The sequence below is a fragment of the Cervus elaphus genome, chromosome 27 (assembly GCF_910594005.1).
Source record: "Cervus elaphus chromosome 27, mCerEla1.1, whole genome shotgun sequence".
Lineage (NCBI taxonomy): Eukaryota > Metazoa > Chordata > Mammalia > Artiodactyla > Cervidae > Cervus > Cervus elaphus.
Window position 1 is genome coordinate 56,439,188 of NC_057841.1, and position 20,330 is coordinate 56,459,517.

General features: G+C 38.3%; 1 protein-coding gene across 2 annotated transcripts in view; it reads left to right on the plus strand.

Moving 5' to 3' along the window:
* The first annotated feature begins 705 nt into the window (after positions 1-705).
* The window catches only part of RAB27B (RAB27B, member RAS oncogene family), a 172,911-nt gene continuing 153,286 nt past the window's right edge, over positions 706-20,330 (plus strand). The window contains exons 1-3 of one of the 2 annotated variants that reach the window (XM_043888695.1): positions 706-793; positions 926-1,000; positions 3,956-4,067. The gene's annotated coding sequence lies outside the window, so the exon portion shown is untranslated. The remainder of the gene's footprint in view (positions 794-925; positions 1,001-3,955; positions 4,068-20,330) is intronic. The other variant, XM_043888694.1, reaches the window with a different exon arrangement.

Genomic DNA, 20,330 nt, shown 5'->3' on the forward strand with positions numbered 1-20,330 from the left:
ACCCAGGTGTCCCACATTGCAGGCGGATTCTTTACCAGCTGAGCCACCAGGGAAGCCCAAGAATACTGGAGTGGGCAGCCTATCCCTTCTCCAGGGGATCTTCCGGACCCAGGAAAGGAACCAGGGTCTCCTGCATTGCTGGCGGGTTCTGTACCAACTGAGCTATCAGGGAAGCCCATGGAGTTTTTAGGCCTGTAACAAATACTTTTTGCAAATGGTAAGAAAAGAAAAGATTTATCAAGCTTTAAAAAATTCTCTACTCCCCTTTACATTTTAAATATTGGCAGGACTGGGGCGGAGGGAGGTGTGGGGAGTGAAAGACAAGGGTGGCCCTCAAAATAGTATACGTGGGGATTTATTTTCTTTCTTAAAGCCCTCTGACTCTAACATTTTCAACAGCACATTTTATTTAACAGACAAGATCGTCTGTACTATTTTTATTACACCCCCCCCCCCCCCCCCCCCCGGTTTCATCAGCAGTATCTGGAAACAGGAACGATCCTGTGTACTGATCAGTTTTCCCAAACCCAAACCCCCAGTGCCCTAATGCTTAAGGAGCTGACGTCCCTGAAAAACCCTTGGTGACACCCGCTGGAAGAATCACCAGGAGCAGGGAGGCTCTTCCGAGTTACCTCGGGTGCTAACCTGGGCCAGGCGCTAGGACCGCCCAGACGCCCACAGGCCGCGCGCTTCGCCGCCCGGCAGAGGGGCTGAGCCGCCTCCGCGGTTACACAAGCGAGCAGGCAGCGGCGGTCACCGCGCAGCGTCCCTCCCCCTTCTGGTGGATCGGAAGGTATTTACTTGCTATTTATCATTCAGATTTTGGACACCGTCAATGTGCCTTTAGTGTTCCCTGAATCTGATGCTCTGAAACGCGGTCCAGCACTTGTTGGCTCACTCTATTATTTTATGTCAATTTCCACAGCTGATGCAAGCAACAGTGCCATAAAGAAATGGGCTAGATATTTCCAGAGGCTGAGATCTGGAGGCATTTGGAGGTGTAAGTACATCGGTCACAGATTTCTAATGTGCTGGCTGTGTTAACTGTGTCTTCTGACCTTCTTCTTCCTCACTGAAGGCGCCCCACTGAAAGATGCCATCTGCATATTTCATTCATGAAGGAACAGCGCCAAGACGGTGACAGAAAGCCCTAATGATGGGCCTGAAACTCCACTTTGGAGTGGCTGTGGCTCCCTCCTCTAGTCTGTGGGTTTGCCAGAGGAGAAGCTGGGTTTGCAACAGAGTTTTCTTGGGAAAGAGCTTCTGCTCACGGCTGCAGGCTGCTTGCTTACTGTCGGCTCTCTGTTTTCAGAGCTCAAAGATGGTCCTTGCTAATCGCTGCGGTGGTGCAGTGTAGGAGTCTTTGTTATGCTTGGTTTATTTCCAGTTTCAAATACTCTTATCTTAAATGTGGATTACCAGAAAGCTGTGGAACCATTCTGTACCTCTCAGGCAAAAGCCATTGAAGAAAATTCTAGTTTGCTTTCTCTTGACCTTACTATACTCAATACTCCAATTAGCAGGTTACACACAGAGACATAAAAAAAAAAAATCTAGGATTCCCTTTCTTGTTCAGCAATAAATCTGGTTATGTGTGATAAGGGAGTAGTTGGCTATTAGAACACCTAAAATGAAGATGACTGTATAGAGAAAAGTGGACATTCTGTTTAAGTATTTTATGAATCAATTGGAGTTGCTCTTTTAGGGCTTTCTACCCATTTTATGCATTAAAAACTCCTTGAAAACTTTAAAGCCTTTTCAAATTGTCAGGTTAGATAATTATCTTAGAAATTAGATCAAATTTAGGAATCTTATACCAAAATGTAATAAGTAGACATACTTATAAATCCATAAAATGTTGAATTTTATTAATGGTCAACTCATAGAAAATTTTAAAGTAAACAGTGTCATTTAATTTATTTCTGGAAATAAAATATCAAACTAAGACAAGGCAATTCATCAATAGTGAAAAAGTGACTTCAGTGAAAATGGTTTTTAAAATAAGTTTTAAAAATACTTTTAGTGGTTCAAAAATTAAGTACATTGTATTTTCTATATTGCAGTACCTTAAGTGAGATATCAAATTACTTACATACTGAATGTTTGAAAACAGTCATAAAACTCTATTTTGTAGAAGGAAGAGGGACAGAGTATACGAGGGAGGGAAAAATTAAGTCTTCTTTTATTTTCCATACTTTGTATATTTTTAACATTCTGACTGAATATTTACTCCATAAATATGCTACCCATATTTTTAAAAATGTAACAGAAATTACAAATGTCTATATTAAATAACTTGCAACATCATTAAAAGCAAATAAATATAAGTATATAAAAATAGCATGCTAATATTGCTATGTAGTATTTCTTAAGTAGGGGAAATCTTTTTGAAGATAATGCCTTGCTTCTAGTGGAAATTAGGGAAATCAGATTGGGGTTAGTAATAACCTTTCAATATTTTGTGATGCAAAAGTCATTTTGAAAGTTTATTTTTAGTTGGTATAACAAAATTCTGGATAGCTCTGTGAACTTTCCGTAATAAAATATCTCCCTCTCTCTTTTAAAAACATTTTCTATATTCCAAGTTCAGAATGATGACTCAATTCTTCCAATTAATACTTAGTTTGAAAATTCTTGCCCAACATAGGACTTGCATCCTTCATCTTCAGTTTTATGTCATACTCATGCATGTCTTATCATCAATGATTTTTAAATAACTTCATTACATGTTCGGCCTAAAGACTCTTTGAATTCAGTGATGATGGGGGAAAAATCTTGAGAATACAGATCTTATTGGGAATTTGATACTTTTCTTAGAACCTGAACCTTCTTCCTGAGTTTAAGTTCTAAAACTGAGTCCACTGGCTTGAACAAATTAAAGACAGCGCTCAACCGAAATCTTGAATTGCTGGTAAACCAGTGGAGCTTAAGCTGAAGAATAAAATGCCAAAGAGGAAACTAATTTGTTAGTGTGAAAGTAGTGACTACCTGGTGATGTTATCGCTGAGAATAATGATAGTCCTTGAGAAGTCTCCCTGGCTAGGAGATCCAGGTGAATGTCAATATTGTCTACGTTTACTAAGTAAGTAAGGTAGAGATTTCTAAAAGATTGATTTTGAATACGCGTTTTTATTTAAAGAGCTTCAGCAGATAGCAAATCTGGTTACACCAATTTTGCCCACAGAAATGTGAATTTTTTTTCTAAAGAATATAGTATATTCGGTATGGAAATGGTGCTTAGTAAGACATTTAAGAAAGAAATAAAAAATAGCTTTTACATATTAAACCACCTACAAGAAAATAGTGTAAAGAGAGAGAAGACACATCAACTCAGTTTACTTTTGTTTTGGTTTTCTGAGCACCTGTGTTTTGAGTAAGGAAAGATGTCTCCTAGTAAAAGCCACAGAAAATGCACCTGGGGGCTGACTTCCAGTGGGAAGCACTTTGTGTTTGTGGTTGTTCGGTCACTCAGTCATGTCCGACTCTTTGCGGCCCCATGGACTGCAGCACGCCAGGCTTCCCTGTCCTTCACCATCTCCTGGAGCTTGCTCAAACTCATGTCCATTGAGTCGGTGATGCCATCCAACCATCTCATCCTCTGTCATCCCCTTCTCCTCCTGCCTTCAATCTTTCCCAGCATCAGGGTCTTTTCTAATGAGTTGGCTCTTCGTATCAGGTGGCCAAAGTACTGGAGCTTCAGCTTCAGCATCAGTCCTTCCCATGAATATTCAAGATTGATTTCCTTTAGGATTGACTGGTTTGATCTCCTTGTGTTTATTGAAACCAATGTAAAGAAATGACAAGTCATCCTTCTCAATTTGTCCTGAAAAGTGATTACAGTACTAACATGAGTTTTTCAGAATCTGTTGGCCACATATGCAAGCCACAATAAATAGGAATTACGTGTAACTTGAGAATTTATTTGATATCTAATTATGATTTTCCCTTATTAAAGACCTAAAGGAAAGGCTACAAGAGGGTATCGATGGCAGGCCATGTCCATAGAAGTTACATCTGTGAAAACAAGAGGGATAAATTATGTATTTTGCTGGAATTTGGCAATAGAGGTAAGCGATTATCCATATAATCACTTTTTCAGAAGAAGCTTTTCTTGAAAGCAAAGATCTTGTTGTTTATAGAAATTGATTTTACAAATAAAGAAATGTTTGTAGGTGCAGAAAGCTTTTAAATAGATGAGATGCAGCCTTTGGGTATAAAAGGGTCACTAATAATATGAAATACATGTCATGCAGTGTTGATAAACTGATTTATCCAAACATTAATTGTCCCTACTGGTTCTCACAACTGGAACTGGTGTAAATGTGTTGTTGTGTTGTTCAGTCACTAAGTTGTGTCCAACTCTTTATGACCCCATGCAGTGCAGCACGTCAGGCTTCCCTGTCCTCCATTATCTCCTGGAGTTTGCTCAAACTTCTGTCCATTGACTCAGTGATGCCATCTAACCATCTCATCCTCTGTTGTCCCCTCTTCTCCTGCCCTCAGTCTTTCCCAGAATCAGGGTCTTTTCCAGTGAGTGGGCTCTTTGCATCAGGTGGTAAAAGTATTGAAGCTTCAGCTTCAGCATCTGTCCTTCCAGTGAATATTCAGGATTGATTTCCTTTAGAATTGACTGGTTTGATCTCCTTGAAGTCCAAGGGACTCTCAAGAGTTTTCTCCAACATCACAGTTCAAAAGCATCAATTCTTCGGTGCTCTTTATGGTTCAACTCTCACATCCATATTTTACTACTGAAAAAACCATAGCTTTGACTATACAGACTTTTGTTGGCAAAGTGATGTGTCTGGTTTTTAATATACTATCTAAGTTTGTGATAGCTTTTCTCCCAAGGAGCTAGAGTCTTTTAATTTCATGACTGCAGTCACTGTCCATAGTGACTTTAGAGTCAAGAAAATAAAATCTGCCACTGTTTTGTGAGATACCACTAATATACGCTCATTCCCTACCCCTAGGTCTTTTATTTGAGGGAAGAAGTTAAAAACTCTAAGGAAGCATGACAGATATTAATCATGGTTTCATAAGTGTTTAAGTTGCAAATGAGCTTTGTTTTTCCTCTGCATGTAAGGTAATAACTCTAGTCTGTGCTTTAGAATCAGTATATAATTTTATTGGCAAAGGATTTAATATTTTTGGATCCTCTTTTTAAAGACCGTTATTTATAGGTTTTTCAATGTATGCCCGGTACAGTCTTTAGACCAGTAAACAAGATATGTCCACCATTCATGGTTTCCATTATTCCATCCTTTTGTGAAGGGAAATAGGCAACAAGCAATTATTATGAAGGAAACACATGATTATTAAAGTTCTTTTAAAATTATTATTATAACTTCTTTCAGATAAACCAGAATATATCTGATAGTTACTAACATGAAAATGAGAAGAGTGCTGTGGTAAAGAATGACTTGGTGGCTTTTGTAGATGTGGTTGTCTAGAAGGTTTGCTGAAAAGGTGATGTATCGTCAGGGACCCCAGTAAAAGCGGCAGCCAAGGAGAGGGGAGCACGTGCTATAATAGAAAAAGTGTAGACTGTTGCAGACCTACCACAATTTAAATCCTTTCTACGTCATTCTTAAACCTTGACATGTGGAGAATTCCATCCCCTTGATAAAAACTTTACAGAATTTTGAGAACAATGACTTTTCCATCACAGAGTTTTGAGAAGGACGAGGTAACATGTTGGATGTCCAGGGCAAATTTAAATTTCCATAATAACTTACGAAGTGTTCTCACAACTTTATGAACTCACTCCTTGGAGTATCTAGTCAAATAAACAAGTGTTGGGCTGTTTTATCACTCCTGTGCCCCTTCCTTTAAATTGGTGATTCTGTATCACATGGTTGAAGGAGAAAAGAGCACTTCCACAAACAGCAGAAAAAAAGAGCTTTGCTCCTGAAATTCCCAGACGACCAAGTCTCCTTGAGGAGCTTTGTTAGAAGCATTTATGGGAGATTTTTGATCATCTCCTCAGAAACCACCAACACGGTGCTTGATGGGGATCGATTAAGGCGCTGTTCCTCCCAGGGAATGCCAGACGGAGATGGCCGCACCCAAGGAACTTAGACACACGTCCCCTAGCGGGACTGTGCTTCCTGGGCTTGGCGTGTCAGCCGCAGCTTCTCGAGAAGTTCAGTGATTTGAATGTGGCATCTCACAGTGCATGGCGCAGGGTACAAGCTCAGGGCCAAGAGGCGAGTTCTTTGATGAACAGGATAGTTCCTTGACACTTGGAGTGACTCACATCTAATCACTTTTGGAGTTTTGTCATCTCATCAGTGTGCAGCCCTAAAGTACATACGTGCACACAAACAGCCACAGGTATATGTATGTGTGTATATGTAAGTGTATACGTTGTGTGTATATATACATAGATATCTGTGTATATACACATTCCATGAGCTACATCTACATGATTACCAAATAAATAAATCATTGGTTTATAATAAGTCCCGATTCTGAGGCCAAAATTCTATTGTGTTTACTCTGATAACTATGGGTAAATTCTCATTCTCAAGATTGCAGTTAACTCATAACTAGTCTATATTGCAATATCCTATATTTTTAATATAGAAATATTTCAATCACTGTAAAATAAATACAGACCAAATCCATTATCAATGGAATCCCAAAATGATTCATCTGCATCATAAATGCTGTAGATTTTATCCTTTTATATATGTTGTTTTAATTATTATCTTGCTTTTCACTTCTTTTATAAATATATATTTTTTAAAATCTTGGAATGTAGAACTTTGTATGGCCAGTGACAGACCATTTTAATGCTATGCTTTAGAAAAGTTTAAATTATTCTCAATTTTCTATTTGTCAAAATTTCTAGCTAGATCAAAATTCCATTTCAGGTCCATAGCAGCTTTGCTCTCAATCTGAAAAGGGCAGAGAGACTTTCTGTCTGAACGTAGCATATACTCTGATAACGAATGACCTCATTTCATGTCTTGACAAGAAAAAAACTCTAGGAAAGAGATAAATCTTGTATCATTCTATGCGTATGTCAAAAGTTATATAGCTAAAGAACAAATAGCTCAGTTAAAGAGCAATTACTCCTGCCTAAGTGATCATCTAAATGGTGCCTTTTCATTTTGAATGGATCCCTCTCGTGCAATTAAAAGATAGTATATTCCAAGTCTGTTCAAGTTCTTTTCAGAAAGTTAAAGCTTCCTTCTTTCAATAATATTCTGTCTCAACATATTAAACTTTAATGTATTCAAACTTCTTAGTTTTAGAATATTTAAAGTGAAGTTTAGAAAGGACTTTAGAAATCTTGGTCTACCACCTCCAGTTTAGAGATGACCATTCTGAAGTTCTAAGTGGTCAGATCACAAGAAACAAACATGTTTTATATTTTTCAACTGGACTTATTGTATCAGCATATGGTTTGTTAAAGTACAATTTCAAAATGTAAAATTACAACTTTTGGGCAAATATAAAATGGATTATGTGTAAGAATTTGCATTCTTAAATTTATATATTTATAAAATTTATATGCATATCAATTTATAAACTAACATACATATCCATTGCTTGAATGTGTATGTATATACATTTTATTTAATTCATTAATTAATGAAGGATATCAGTAACATGTAATGACCAGTTTGAAAAGCATTTAAAAAACAGAGGATATATTCACAATTTTAAAAAGAAGTGTTAGGGTAAGATTGTGGAGTTAAAAAAAAATCTTTGGGGTTATCTGTTTTGTCAGACAAAAATTATTTGCATCTCTATGAGACAAAAACCTAAAAGTTAGCAGTAACTTGACTAAATCTAGGATTTTTAACCAGTATTAAACAGTGGGATGAACTAAATCCCTTTTCTTAGACAGGGCCAATATATTATTGAAGGTACTTTCTGTCCATCATTTTGCCTCATGTCTGTGGTTTAGGTCAGATATTGACCAACTAAGCCTGTTTGCCGAGTCCGGCCCATCAGCTTTTTGTGAGTGAGATCGTATTGGAGCATAGCTTCGCCTTGATTATTTCCAAAGGTGTGTCAAGAGTGGTAATTTACTGTAGACGCCTTCTAGTGCTTGCTTTGCAAATGTAAGTTCTTACAGTGTTCAGCAGCCACTAATGCCACAAAATTTACTTCTATCTGGTAATTTTCTTAAGGAATCTTAAGTTGAACTTTTAGAATTTTGTTTTAGTACCTCTTCTACTGTGAGGCTAGGAAACCAACCCCAGAAGACTCTTTCCACTAGATTTCACCTGCAATACCTTTACTTTTAGGTGAAACCTTCTCTTTTAGAGGTCCCTCAAATTTGCTGAGGTCCCTAGTGTGCTGAAAGTAACCTTTTTACTATCTGAGAGGTTGGGAAAGTTGTCTAAGCCATGTGGGTTTAGAAGCCTGTCCCTGAGGGTCTGCTCTTTGAAGAGTACTTGGTGCTGTCCTTATACGAGGCTCCAGGACTGACCTCCTCTGTAGCAATTCAAGCCCATAGCTTACAGCAGAGCCTTCAGGCGGGCAGCAAGAAACAGGGAGCTGTTTGATGATGAGACTAATTGGCTGTGGTCAATTTATGACGACAACCAAGGACGTCAGAAGAAGAGGGGAACAGAATTACTTAATAGGCTTTCATAATGGTTTGACCAATGCGCTCTCTGAGAATAAGAACATATTATGGAAGGCACCGAAGAATCTCCAGAGCCTTCCCTCCAAAGCAACTAGTTTCTGAAATACTTTTATTAATATTTTATCCAAGCAAACTAGGCTAAAGAAGTCTGAGTCTCTATTTGGTTTTGTAGTTCTTCCCGTGCAGCTCTTATATAACAGTGTTGTACTTATTAGTAACTATGAAACTGCCAAACAAACCTAATTATTTCTAGCAATTTTTTCACTTTTATAAAGAAATAAATCTTTGTGATTATCAGGTTTTCTCTGAGAAATCTCAAAAATAATTTTATAAGTGAATTTTAAGGGCTTTCAAGGGTGACCTCCAAAGCTGCTAAAGTCTAATTTTATAATCATGCCTCTCTGGAAAATATAAAATGAACAAATGTCAGCAATTTCACATAACTTATTATTTAATAAGGAAACCAGATGTTATGGTCACTTTGGAGAAAATGTGAGATATTATATATATATATATATATATATGTAGAGAAATTTTAAAAGATATATGAAAGTAAAATTACTGCATCAGATTTACATATATATATGTGAAAGTCACCCAGTTGTGTCCCACTCTTGTGACCCCATGGACTATACAGTTCATGGAATTCTCCAGGCCAGAATACTGGAGTGGGTAGCTGTTCCCTTCTCTAGGGGATCTTTCCAACCCAGGGATTGAACCCAGGTCTCCCTCATTGCAGAAGAATTCTTTACCATCTGAGCCACCAGGGAAGCCTGCATCAGATTTAAAAATGGGCTAATATCCAACAAGTCATAAGTCTTTGGGTTTATTTGCTCCACTGGGCAAAATTATTGGTATATATAATGGATAAAATTCTACAAATTAACAAGTTATTTTACTAAATCTAGGTGCTTCAATTAATAATAAAAAATGAGACAAATAAGCAGGTTTCTCTAAACCTTTACTGTGTAATAAAGTAGCCACTAACTCTTTAAATTTTTTTTTTTTTTTTTGCTTTGCGTGCATGCTCAGTTGTATCTGACTCTTTGTGACCCCGTGGACTGTAGCCCACCAGGCTCCTCTGTCTGTGGGATTAGCCAGGCAAGAATACTGGAGTGGGTTGCCATTTCCTCCTCCAGGGGAGCTTCCCAGTCCAGGGATCTCTTCCATTGGCAGGTGGATTCTTTACTGCTATGCCACCTGGGAAATCCCAAATATCGCTATTAAAATTTAAGCTCAAATTAATTAATATTGGACATATTAAAATTCTGAGGTCCTCAGTCGCACTGTCCACTTCTCACATGCTTGGTGGTTGTACTGGCTTACTGGCTAGTACTAAGTGGCTCCTGTACTGGGCAGCATTTCTGTCTTCATGGAAATTTCTTTGAGATAGCACTGTGCCTGCCTAGACAATCCTTAGGCAGCCGTTGACCCTTTATGATGCGAAACAGTTAAGTTCCCCACCATTTTGCCTTATTTTCAAATTTCAGAAAAATTTTCTGACACTTTTAATTGTGACAGAATTTATAACCATCTAAAAATAAAACTCAATAGTAAAGGACTGCTCTCCAAATAGACTTTGTATGTAGCGTGATCAGGGCTTCCCAGGTGGCTCTATAGTAAAGAATTTGCTTGTCAATGCAGGAGATGCAAAGAAGCATGTTGAATCCCTGGGTTGGGAAGATTACCTGGAGGAGGAAATGGCAATCCACTCCAGTACTCTTGCCTGGGAAATCCCATGGACAGAGGAGCCTGGTGGGCTACAGTCCATGGGGCAGCAAAGAGCTGGACAAGACTGAAAGACTATCATGCCAAAACAGGATAATTATGTGATACATGATATATTTTGGTAGCAATGCACTTTGGAGCAGTGCACACAATGATACCAAAGTATGTATCATTCAAATTACTAAATTTGATTCAGTTAGGAAACCAAAAGAGCTGGGATGTTGTGAATGTTTCTGATAAACAAGAGGAGGGTCAATACAGAAACAGGACAACCATAGTATCTAAGGAAAATTTTGCCTTTTGCTTCACATAGCATTTTATTTTTCTGGGCTTAATTATGATAAAATGGAATTACACGTATTTCCATGAAAGTAACTTCTGTATTAAATAGAACCTAGGAAAAAAAAAAGAGAAAAAAATAAATAAATAGAACCTAGGTTTTACACGAAGGATCAGTAGTGCAGAAGGAAAAGAAACATCAAACTAGAATACTATTTTAAAATTGTGAGAATTACTTATGTAACAGAGAACTGCTTTATCTTGGATTTCTCATTAACAAAATGAAAGCATTAGTTCCCTGAATTACATTATTGCAAATTTGTAAATGTAAATTTAATTTATCAAACAAATAGCTATTAGGTGCCTATCGTACAAATAAGATGGAAACAGTATCTGCCCATATAGAGGGTGCAGGGGTAAGGAAGGCAGAAAATAAACACAGTAATAATTAATTGCAAACTCTGTAAGTTTTGTGAAGAAGTATCATGAGAGCATATGAGGGGAAACTCTTTCCTAGTCTGTTGGGATTGGAGCTGGGTATGTATTTGAAGGGATGCAGTCAAGAAAGTCATCTTTAAGAAAGTGATGTGTAAATCAGGATGTAGAGGATAAGAAGGGATTTTCTAGGTACAGGAGAACCATGGAGGATTGACAGTTTCTTAAAGGAAACATCATATAGAAGGTCACTTACTAAGGAGGTAATATGAACATTTGAGATTTCAAATGGATGAAGATGTAATGACTATTTTGAACTATTTTCCCAATGTTATTTTCCCTTTTTGGCCAAAAGAAAGGGAACAGATTGGCATAGATTACCTTTTTATATCAAATTGCAATGAGGAAATAACTAAGCAGATAAAATCCTTGTGACCTACTTCTCATTCAGAATTGCCACAAATGTTTCCCTCTGTGGAAGAAAGCTGCCTAGAGAGTAGTCACCTTGACCTTCTACTAAGGTCCACAATGGAAGAGGTCAATTTCTAATCATGTCTTAATGTACTGGTTCACTGTTGACTCTCTGGGCTGTTTATGCAAACAGAATTTCTTACAAATATAAGTGAAGCCTTGGCTAGGCTTATTGACTTTAGGCATGACTGCAGGTCTTGAGGTAATCAGCAAAAAAGAGTTACTCTCATTGCCTGGAACAATAACCAAATGGCAACCCACTTCAGTCTTCTTGCTGGGGAAATCCCATGGACATAGAAGCCTGGTGGGCTACAGTCCATGGGGTTGCATAGAGTCGATCATGACTGAGCAAACATAGACAATGTCTGAATAATTCAACCTTTATTTATAGTATCAATTACAGATCATCCACATTCAGATACATAGATGGCATTACATTTGATTACAGAATTTTAGATTAGATAATGAATGGATGGATCAAAATTTTATTTTGAACTTTATCTGGAATATTATCTTGACATCATCTTTCTCCCTGGCCACATACTTTGCATGAGTGTTTGTCCCACCATTATAAATTCATTGCTGTATTTGATATCTTTTCTAGAATATGAGTGCATAATAATCTCTATTTCCAACACTTAACATATTGCTTGGCCAGTAATGTTCAGTATGTGTTTATTAGGAGACTAAGCAAGTGAATTTTCCCCTGGTGGCTTACCTGGTAATGAATGGCTTCCCTGGTGGCTCAGCTGAAAAAGAATCTGCCTGCAATTCGGGAGACCTGGGTTCAATCCCTGGGTTGGGAAGTTCCCTTGGAGAAGGGAAAGCTACTCAGTCCAGTATTTCTGGCATGGAGAATTCCATGGACTGTGTAGTCCATGGGGTCACAAAGAGTCAGACACGACTGAGTGACTTTCACAAGCAAGTGAATAAATGAAGGATTGTAGATTTATAAATATATCAGGAAAAAGAAAAAGACCTTAAAATATCTGGTTGACTCTCTTTAAAAAGTTTTTCATTTTATATGGAAGTAAGTTAATAGTATCTAATTTATTTGATTAAATAATGTTGATGAGGCAAGAACTTTTCAAGGATATTATCAATCTTATCAACAGTATTCAACTTTTATTGAATGCCTCTTCAGTACAAGTGCAAGTCACTCAGTCGTGTCCGACTCTTTGCGACCCCATGGACTCTACAGTCTAGAATTCTCTGGGCCAGAATACTGGGGTGGGTAGCCTTTCCCTTCTTCGGTACAAATCAGCCATAAAAAATTAGAGGTATCAGGCATGGTTCTTGCCTTCTGGAATTCTTGACAAAATTGAAAAGCAAGGATATTTGCTTAAAAATATTATGTCTAATATAGAAAATGTGCATGTGCGTTCACGAGAAGTCATTTCAGTCGCGTCTGACTCTTGTGACGCTATGGACTGTAGCCCACCAGGCTCGTCTGTTCATGGAATTCTCTAGGCAAGTATATTGGTGTGGGTTGCCATGCCCTCCTCCAGGGGATCTTCCAGACCCGGGACTGAACCCGAGTCTCTTATGTCGCCTGCCCTGGCAGGCGGTTCTTGACCACTAGCACCACCTGGGAAGCCCCCTAGGAGATGTGTACTAGAAGTCAAATGAGTACAAGAAAAAGTGAGAGATGCCAGAGTTAGGAAGGTTAGCAGCAAGGACATTCTGAAACCCAGGTCATATTAAAAGTCACAAGAGGGAAGAGATTTCATCAAATACTAAGCTCCTCTAATTGTTCATTGATGACTAACCACTGACTCATAATCTTGTTCTTTCCTATATATTTCTCACTATTTTATAGTTGACTGCCTTTGAAGACATTAGTTATATCTTCCACATAAAACAACTGAAAAAAAAGAATGAAATTAGTATCTGTTGACAACCTACTATATCCCAGACATTGTAGTCAGAATTTTACATAATATATCCCTACCTCAAACATTTTTTAGAATATAAACACATTCACCATGTTTTTTAAAGATTTAAAAATATTTTTATCTGCATCTTTTATGACAGAGTCTAACCTGGACAAAAACCTTTTTTTTTTTTTTCCAGTAAAACAACTTTGTTGTGGTGTACTTACAGAAAACAAAGACTTATTTTATATTTACAGCTTAATGGGTCTTGACAAATGTATTCTCCTTTATATTCAATCAAGATAGAGAATACTATCTTCACCCCCCAAATTCCCTGATGTTCTTTTGCAACCCGTCTTGGCCTTAGACTGCCTCTGATATGCTGTTGGTCATTGTAAATTCATTTGCATTATCAGGAATTACATCTAAATGAAATCATATGGTATGTACCCTTTTGTATATGGCTTCTTTCATATGGAATGTTTTTGAAATTCGCCCAGGTCCTTGCATGTAGAGGTGGTTAAAGATTTTTTTTTTTTTTAATTTCTTAGTAGTATTTCATCTTATGAATATATTACAGTTTGTTTATCCATTCTCCTATTGATGGACACTTAGGTAGTTTTCATTTGGGAGGATGATAAAATTGGGGTGAACCTTGATTTTCAAGACTTTGTGTAGAAATGTGTTTTTATTTCTCCTGCTGAGCACCTAAGAGGGGGTTGCTGAGCTATGTGACAAGGATACATTTTGCTTTGTGTTTGTTGCATTTTGCTTTTCCAGCAGAAATGTGTGAGAGGTCCAGTTTCTCCTTATCTTCACTAGCACCTGATATTGTTAATATTTTCATGTAAACTTTCTTATTGGTGTGTAGTGGTATCTCACTGTAAATTTAATTTGCTTATCAAATTAAACCAGTCTCTGACAGACTAATGGTATTGAGCATCTTTACTTGGGCTCATTAGACATTTGTTTGGCTTCCTTTGAGAAGTATCTATTCAGATATTTTGCCCACTTTTGTGTTGAGTTGCTTGTGATAGAGTTGTAAGAGTTCTCCATGTTTTGTGGATGCAAATCCTTTGTAAGATACACATATTACAGATATGTTCTCTCCTTCTATGTCTTTTTTTAAAAGAAGACAAGTTTTTAGGGCAGTTCTAGGGTCACCCCAACGTTGAGAGGAAGGTACCAAGAATTCCCACATATCCCCTCTCCCGTCCTCAGCATCCTCCACAAAAGTAGCACATTTGTTACAGCTGATGAGCTGCGCTGACACGCCACTGTCACTCCAGGTCCATCGTTTACCTTTGGCTTCGCTCTTGTTTTACATCCTGTGGGTATGAAAAAAATATATAATGACTTATCTCCATTGTTACAGTATCATGAGGACTGTTTTCACTGCCCTAAAAATCCTTTGTCCTATGCCTATTCATCCCTGCCTTCTCAGACCTCCACAACCACTGATCTTTTTACTATCTCCATAGTTTTGCCTTTTCCAGAAGGTCATATAGTTGCAGTCATTTCGTATGTAGCCTTTTCAGATTGGCTTCTTTCCCTTAGTTATATGCAGTTAAGTCTCCTCCATGTTTTCTCATAGCTTGATAGCTCATTTCTCTTTAATGCTAAATAATATTTCATAGTCAAGATGTACCACAGTTTACCCATTTACTTACTAAGGGGTTATCTTGGTTGCTTTCAAGTTTTGGCAATTATGAATAAAGCTGCTGTAAACATCCATGTGCAGATTTACGTGGACATAAATTTTCATTTCATTTGAATAAATACCAAGGAGCATGATTGCTGAATTGTATGATGAGAGTGTGTTTAGTTTTGATTGTCATTTTATTTTCATAGGTTTCTTTTCTTTTCTTTTTTTTACTAAGAGCAGTAGGTTTTAATTTGATACAGTCCCTTTTACCTCTTTTTGTCTTTTATGGTTTGTGTATGATCTGGTGGCAATTTCACATGTCTAGAGGGAGAATTCACCCCATGCTTAATACTATTAAAGTTCAGTTACTTGATTGACTCTACATGAGGCAGTGATATTGAGGATCATCACATAAGAGTGATTTTATCTTACACATTTATTAACCAGTGCTCTGGATAATGAAGTGATTCATAGGCACTGTCCTCCTAACTGCCTGAATGTCAAAGCAGAGTTATAGAGCCGCAGGGTCAGGAAGGAAATGATAAGACATCCTTTCCATCCATTGGATAAACATTTTAACAGTCAGATCATTTGTCTAATGCACATTTCCAGAACCTGTTTTCATCATAAGCAGCAATGTAGCATAACTCATCTGGATGTTAGAGCAGGAAAAGAAATAAGAACCTTCTCTCCTTTTTGTCATTATAAGATGCCTGCCTGACTTTCCACAGCTTAACAGTGGAACATTTCCAGCTAACATATCACTTGCTTTCAAGTAGAATGATGCCTTTGGAGTGGCTAAGTGGTCCTCTGAGCAGAGTGGGAGCTTTCTAATCAAACCAAGCCCAGGCATGTATGCTAGGCTAGCAGAGTGAGCAGGTCACTGAAATGTCCTGAGCCACGGTTTCCATCATCTGTAAGATTTGAATATATGCATCGAAATATAGTAGGCTCTCACTGCTGCTGCTGCTAAGTCGCTTCAGTCGTGTCCGACTCTGTGCGACCCTAAAGACGGCAGCCCACCAGGCTTCTATGTCCCTGGGATTCTCCAGGCAAGAAGAATACTGGAGTGGGTTGCCATTTCCTTCTCCAGTGCATGAGAGTGAAAACTGAAAGTGAAGGTGCTCAGTCGTGTCCGACTCTTTGAGACCCCATGGACTGTAGGCTACCAGGCTCCTCTGTCCATGGGATTTTCCAGGCAAGAATACAGGAGTGGGTTGCCATTGCCTTCTTCAGGCTCTCACTAGCTGGGTGTTTTTTGGTTTTTTGGTTTTTTACTAATTGGTGATATAAATAATGAATTAGAGAGAAATTTTATTTCTGGTGCATTTTTATCATTAGAAGAAAGAGAACTGAGAAATTCAGGACAAAAATATCTAGATTAAAAACTTGGTCTTTGTTTTCCATAAATCCTATCTAGGTTTGTACTCATGACCATAATCTAATTGTGGTCTTTTTTCACAAGAAGCATGTCTTGGAAGTGATGGATATTGAATTATGTTATTGCTATACAAAACCAGAGAACAAAGTGGCATCACAATTATTTTCAAATCTAAGGCAAACAGATATTATTGAGGGACCTTGTCTTCCTATGAGACCTCTTAAAATTTTGAATAAGTAATAAATTGCACTGCTGATTCAAAACCAAACAATAAGACTACACCAAGAAGCTTTAACCTCCACTGTTCCCCCATCTGTAAAGTTCTCCCTACCTTGTTCCCTAAGTTTTATTACCTACTCTGTTTTTTAAGTCAACTTGGGCAAATATGGGCTTCCCTGGTGGCTCAGACTGTAAACAATCCGCCCGCAATGCAAGAGACCTGGGTTTGATCCCTGGGTTGGGAAGGTCTGGAGGAGAGCATGGCAACCCACTCTAGTATTCTTGCCTGGAGAATCCCCATGGACAGAAGAGCCTGGCGGGCTACAGTCCACGGGGTCGCAAAGAGTCAGACATGACTGAATGACTAAGCACGTGGACAAAAGTTAGTATACTACATACTCTCTTGCACATCTCGCTTATAAAAATGTATGTGTAGAAATTAACATGTCATCCGTACAGAGTGGCCATGCTAAGATTCTGTGTGGCATTCCAACCTTATTGCACGTGCTGCTGAAGTGAAAACCCTGCAAGTCCTTTGCTAAATAAAAAAAGTGACCTGCCTCTCCACCTTGATGACTTGGTACTCTTCATGCCTAGAGGCAGAAAGTGGCAACAGGTAAGAACTCAAGGCCCCTGGAATTTTTGAAGACATAATTCTAGCATGTAACTGCTCAGGGAAAGAGGCTTTGGGAATTCTGATGTTCTTCCCTCTGGCAAAATCGGTCTTGAGGGATTGGTTTTAGCCTGAAGGCTTGTGCTACAAATAGAAGTATGTTTCAGCATAAAAGTTAATATGGCTTTTCATTAAGAGTGAATGTTTTCATGTGTAAAACTTGAAAGGGAAAAGTGTCCAATGTAGTCTTACCTCCTGATTAGAGGAAGTGACTGGAAGGAAATCCTTCTAAGGCAATTGCTTGTAGAGGCGACTTACTTGTCACCCTGGAGGAAACTGTAAGCTTCTTGGAACACTATCTCCCAAGAACATATAGGAGAGGCCTTTCTCTGAGTCGTAATGATGGGTGCAGCACGGCGTTGGAGATGCTGTCATAACTGAAGTTTATTTGGTAGCTAAAATTTCTGAATTCAGTTTTGTCTTTGAGTTTATAAGCATCTCAGCTTGTTTTTCAAAAACCTAAAAGCACATGTATACAATATACATGTATACACATGCCTTATAATAATGGAAGGCAGGAGCAAGTTAGGGTCAGATATACAAATATTAAAAAGTATAAGGTTACCTAAGTCACTCATAATTTATTTACTGAAAATTTATTTATATCATATTATATATTAGGTATGCTTATGATATAATATATGATATGACTTATATGTGGAATCTAAACAAGTAATACAAATGAACTTATTTACAAAACAGAAATAGACTGTACAGACATAGAAAACACACTTATGGTTTCCAAAGGAGAAAGAGGGGAGGGATAAACTAGGAGTTTGGGATTAACAGATACCTACTATATAAAAATATACAGAAGAACTGTATAAAAAAGATCTTCATGACCCAGATAATCATGATGGTGTGATGACTCACCTGGAGCCAGACATCCTGGAATGTGAAGTCAAGTGGGCCTTAGGAAGAAGCATCACTACAAATAAAGCTAGTGGAGGTGATGGAATTCCAGTTGAGCTATTTCAAATCCTGAAAGATGATCCTGTGAAAGTGCTGCACTCAACATGCCAGCAAATTTGGAAAACTCAGCAGTGGCCACAGAACTGGAAAAGGTCCGTTTTCATTCCAATCCCAAAGAGAGGCAATGCCAAAGAATGCTCAAACTACCGCACAGTTGCACTCATCCCACACGCTAGTAAAGTAATGCTTAAAATTCTCCAAGCCAGGCTTCAGCAATATGTGAACTGTGAACTTCCAGATGTTCAAGCTGGTTTTAGAAAAGGCAGAGGAACCAGAGATCCAATTGCCAACATCTGCTGGATCATCAAAAAAGCAAGAGAGTTCCAGAAAAACATCTATTTCTCCTTTATTGACTACGCCAAAGCCTTTGACTGGGTGAATCACAATAAACTGGAAAATTCTGAAACAGATGGGAATACCAGACCACCTGACCTGCCTCTTGAGAAACCTGTATGCAGGTCAGGAAGCAACAGTTAGAACTGGACATGGAACAACAGACTGTTCCAAATAGGAAAAGGAATATGTCAAGGCTATATATTGTCATCCTGCTTATTTAACTTACATGCAGAGCACATCATGAGAAACTCTGAGCTGGTAGAAGCACAAGCTGGAATCAAGATTGCCGGGAGAAATATCAATAACCTCAGATATGCAGATGACACCACCCTTATGGCAGAAAGCAAAGAAGAACTAAAGAATCTCTTGATGAAAGTTTCTGAAAGAGGAGCATGAAAAAGTTGGCTTAAAGCTCAACATTCAGAAAACTAAGATCATGGCATCCGGTCCCATCACTTCATGGCAAATAGATGGGGAAACAGTGGAAACAGTGGCTGACTTTATTTTTCTGGGCTCCAAAATCACTGCAGATGATGATTGCAGTCATGAAATTAAAAGACGCTTACTCCTTGGAAGGAAAGTTATGACCAACCTAGATAATATATTAAAAAGCAGAGACGTTACTTTGCCAACAAAAGTCTGTCTAGTCAAGGCTATGGTTTTTCCAGTGGTAATGTATGGTTGTGAGAGTTGGACTATAAAGAAAGCTGAGCACAGAAGAATTGATGCTTTTGAACTGTGGTGTTGGAGAAGACTCTTGAGAGTCCCTTGGACTGCAAGGAGATCCAACCAGTCCATCCTAAAGGAGATCAGTCCTGGATGTTGATTGGAAGGACTGATGTTGAAGCTGAAACTCCAATACTTTGGCCACCTGATGCGAACAGCTGACTCATTGGAAAAGACCCTGATGCTGGGAAAGACTGAGGGCAGGAGGAGAAGGGTATGACAGAGGATAATATGGTTGGATGGCATCAGCGACGCAATGGACATGGGTTTGAGGGAACTCTGGGAGTTGGTGATGGACAGGGAGGCCTGGTGTGCTGCGGTTCATGGGATTTCAGAGTCGGACACGACTGAGTGACTGAACTGAACTGAACTGAACTATATAAAAAATAGGTAAACAACAAGGACCTTCTGTGTAGTTCAAGGAACTATAGCCAACATTTTTAATAACATATAATGAAAAAGAATAGACATATACATGTATGTACAACTGAATCCCTTTGCTGTTCGCCTGAAACTAGTGAAATGTAAATCAACTATACTTCAATTAAAAACAATAATGATTAAAGAAAGAATTCACTTGTTATTTCCTCAATAGATTTACCTTTATTTCTGTGTTTTACTTCTGCTAATAATCAAGTTTATTTGCATTTACTGAGTGCAAAGCAAGTCTTTAAAAGAACAGGTGCCTTGAAGATAGGAGTAAACCAGTCTGGTGTCCTCTGTTTCTGGGTTGCTAGATAATAATCATCCTGAAGGGCCAGAGTCCTGAGTCCTCAAAAAGGGAGCTCATTTCCAAGGCTGTCACAGTACTCTAGGTGAGAGATAATAGTGGTCCATCCAGTAGCTAGAGGACTCAGTCTGACTTAGTTAATATCCAGTGAACATCTCTCAAGAGAATTTGGGCCAAGCAATGTGCCTGAGTCTCTGCTGTTAACCACTGCACTGTTCTTAAAAAGTAAAACAGTAAGTGACTGTTACAATGATAA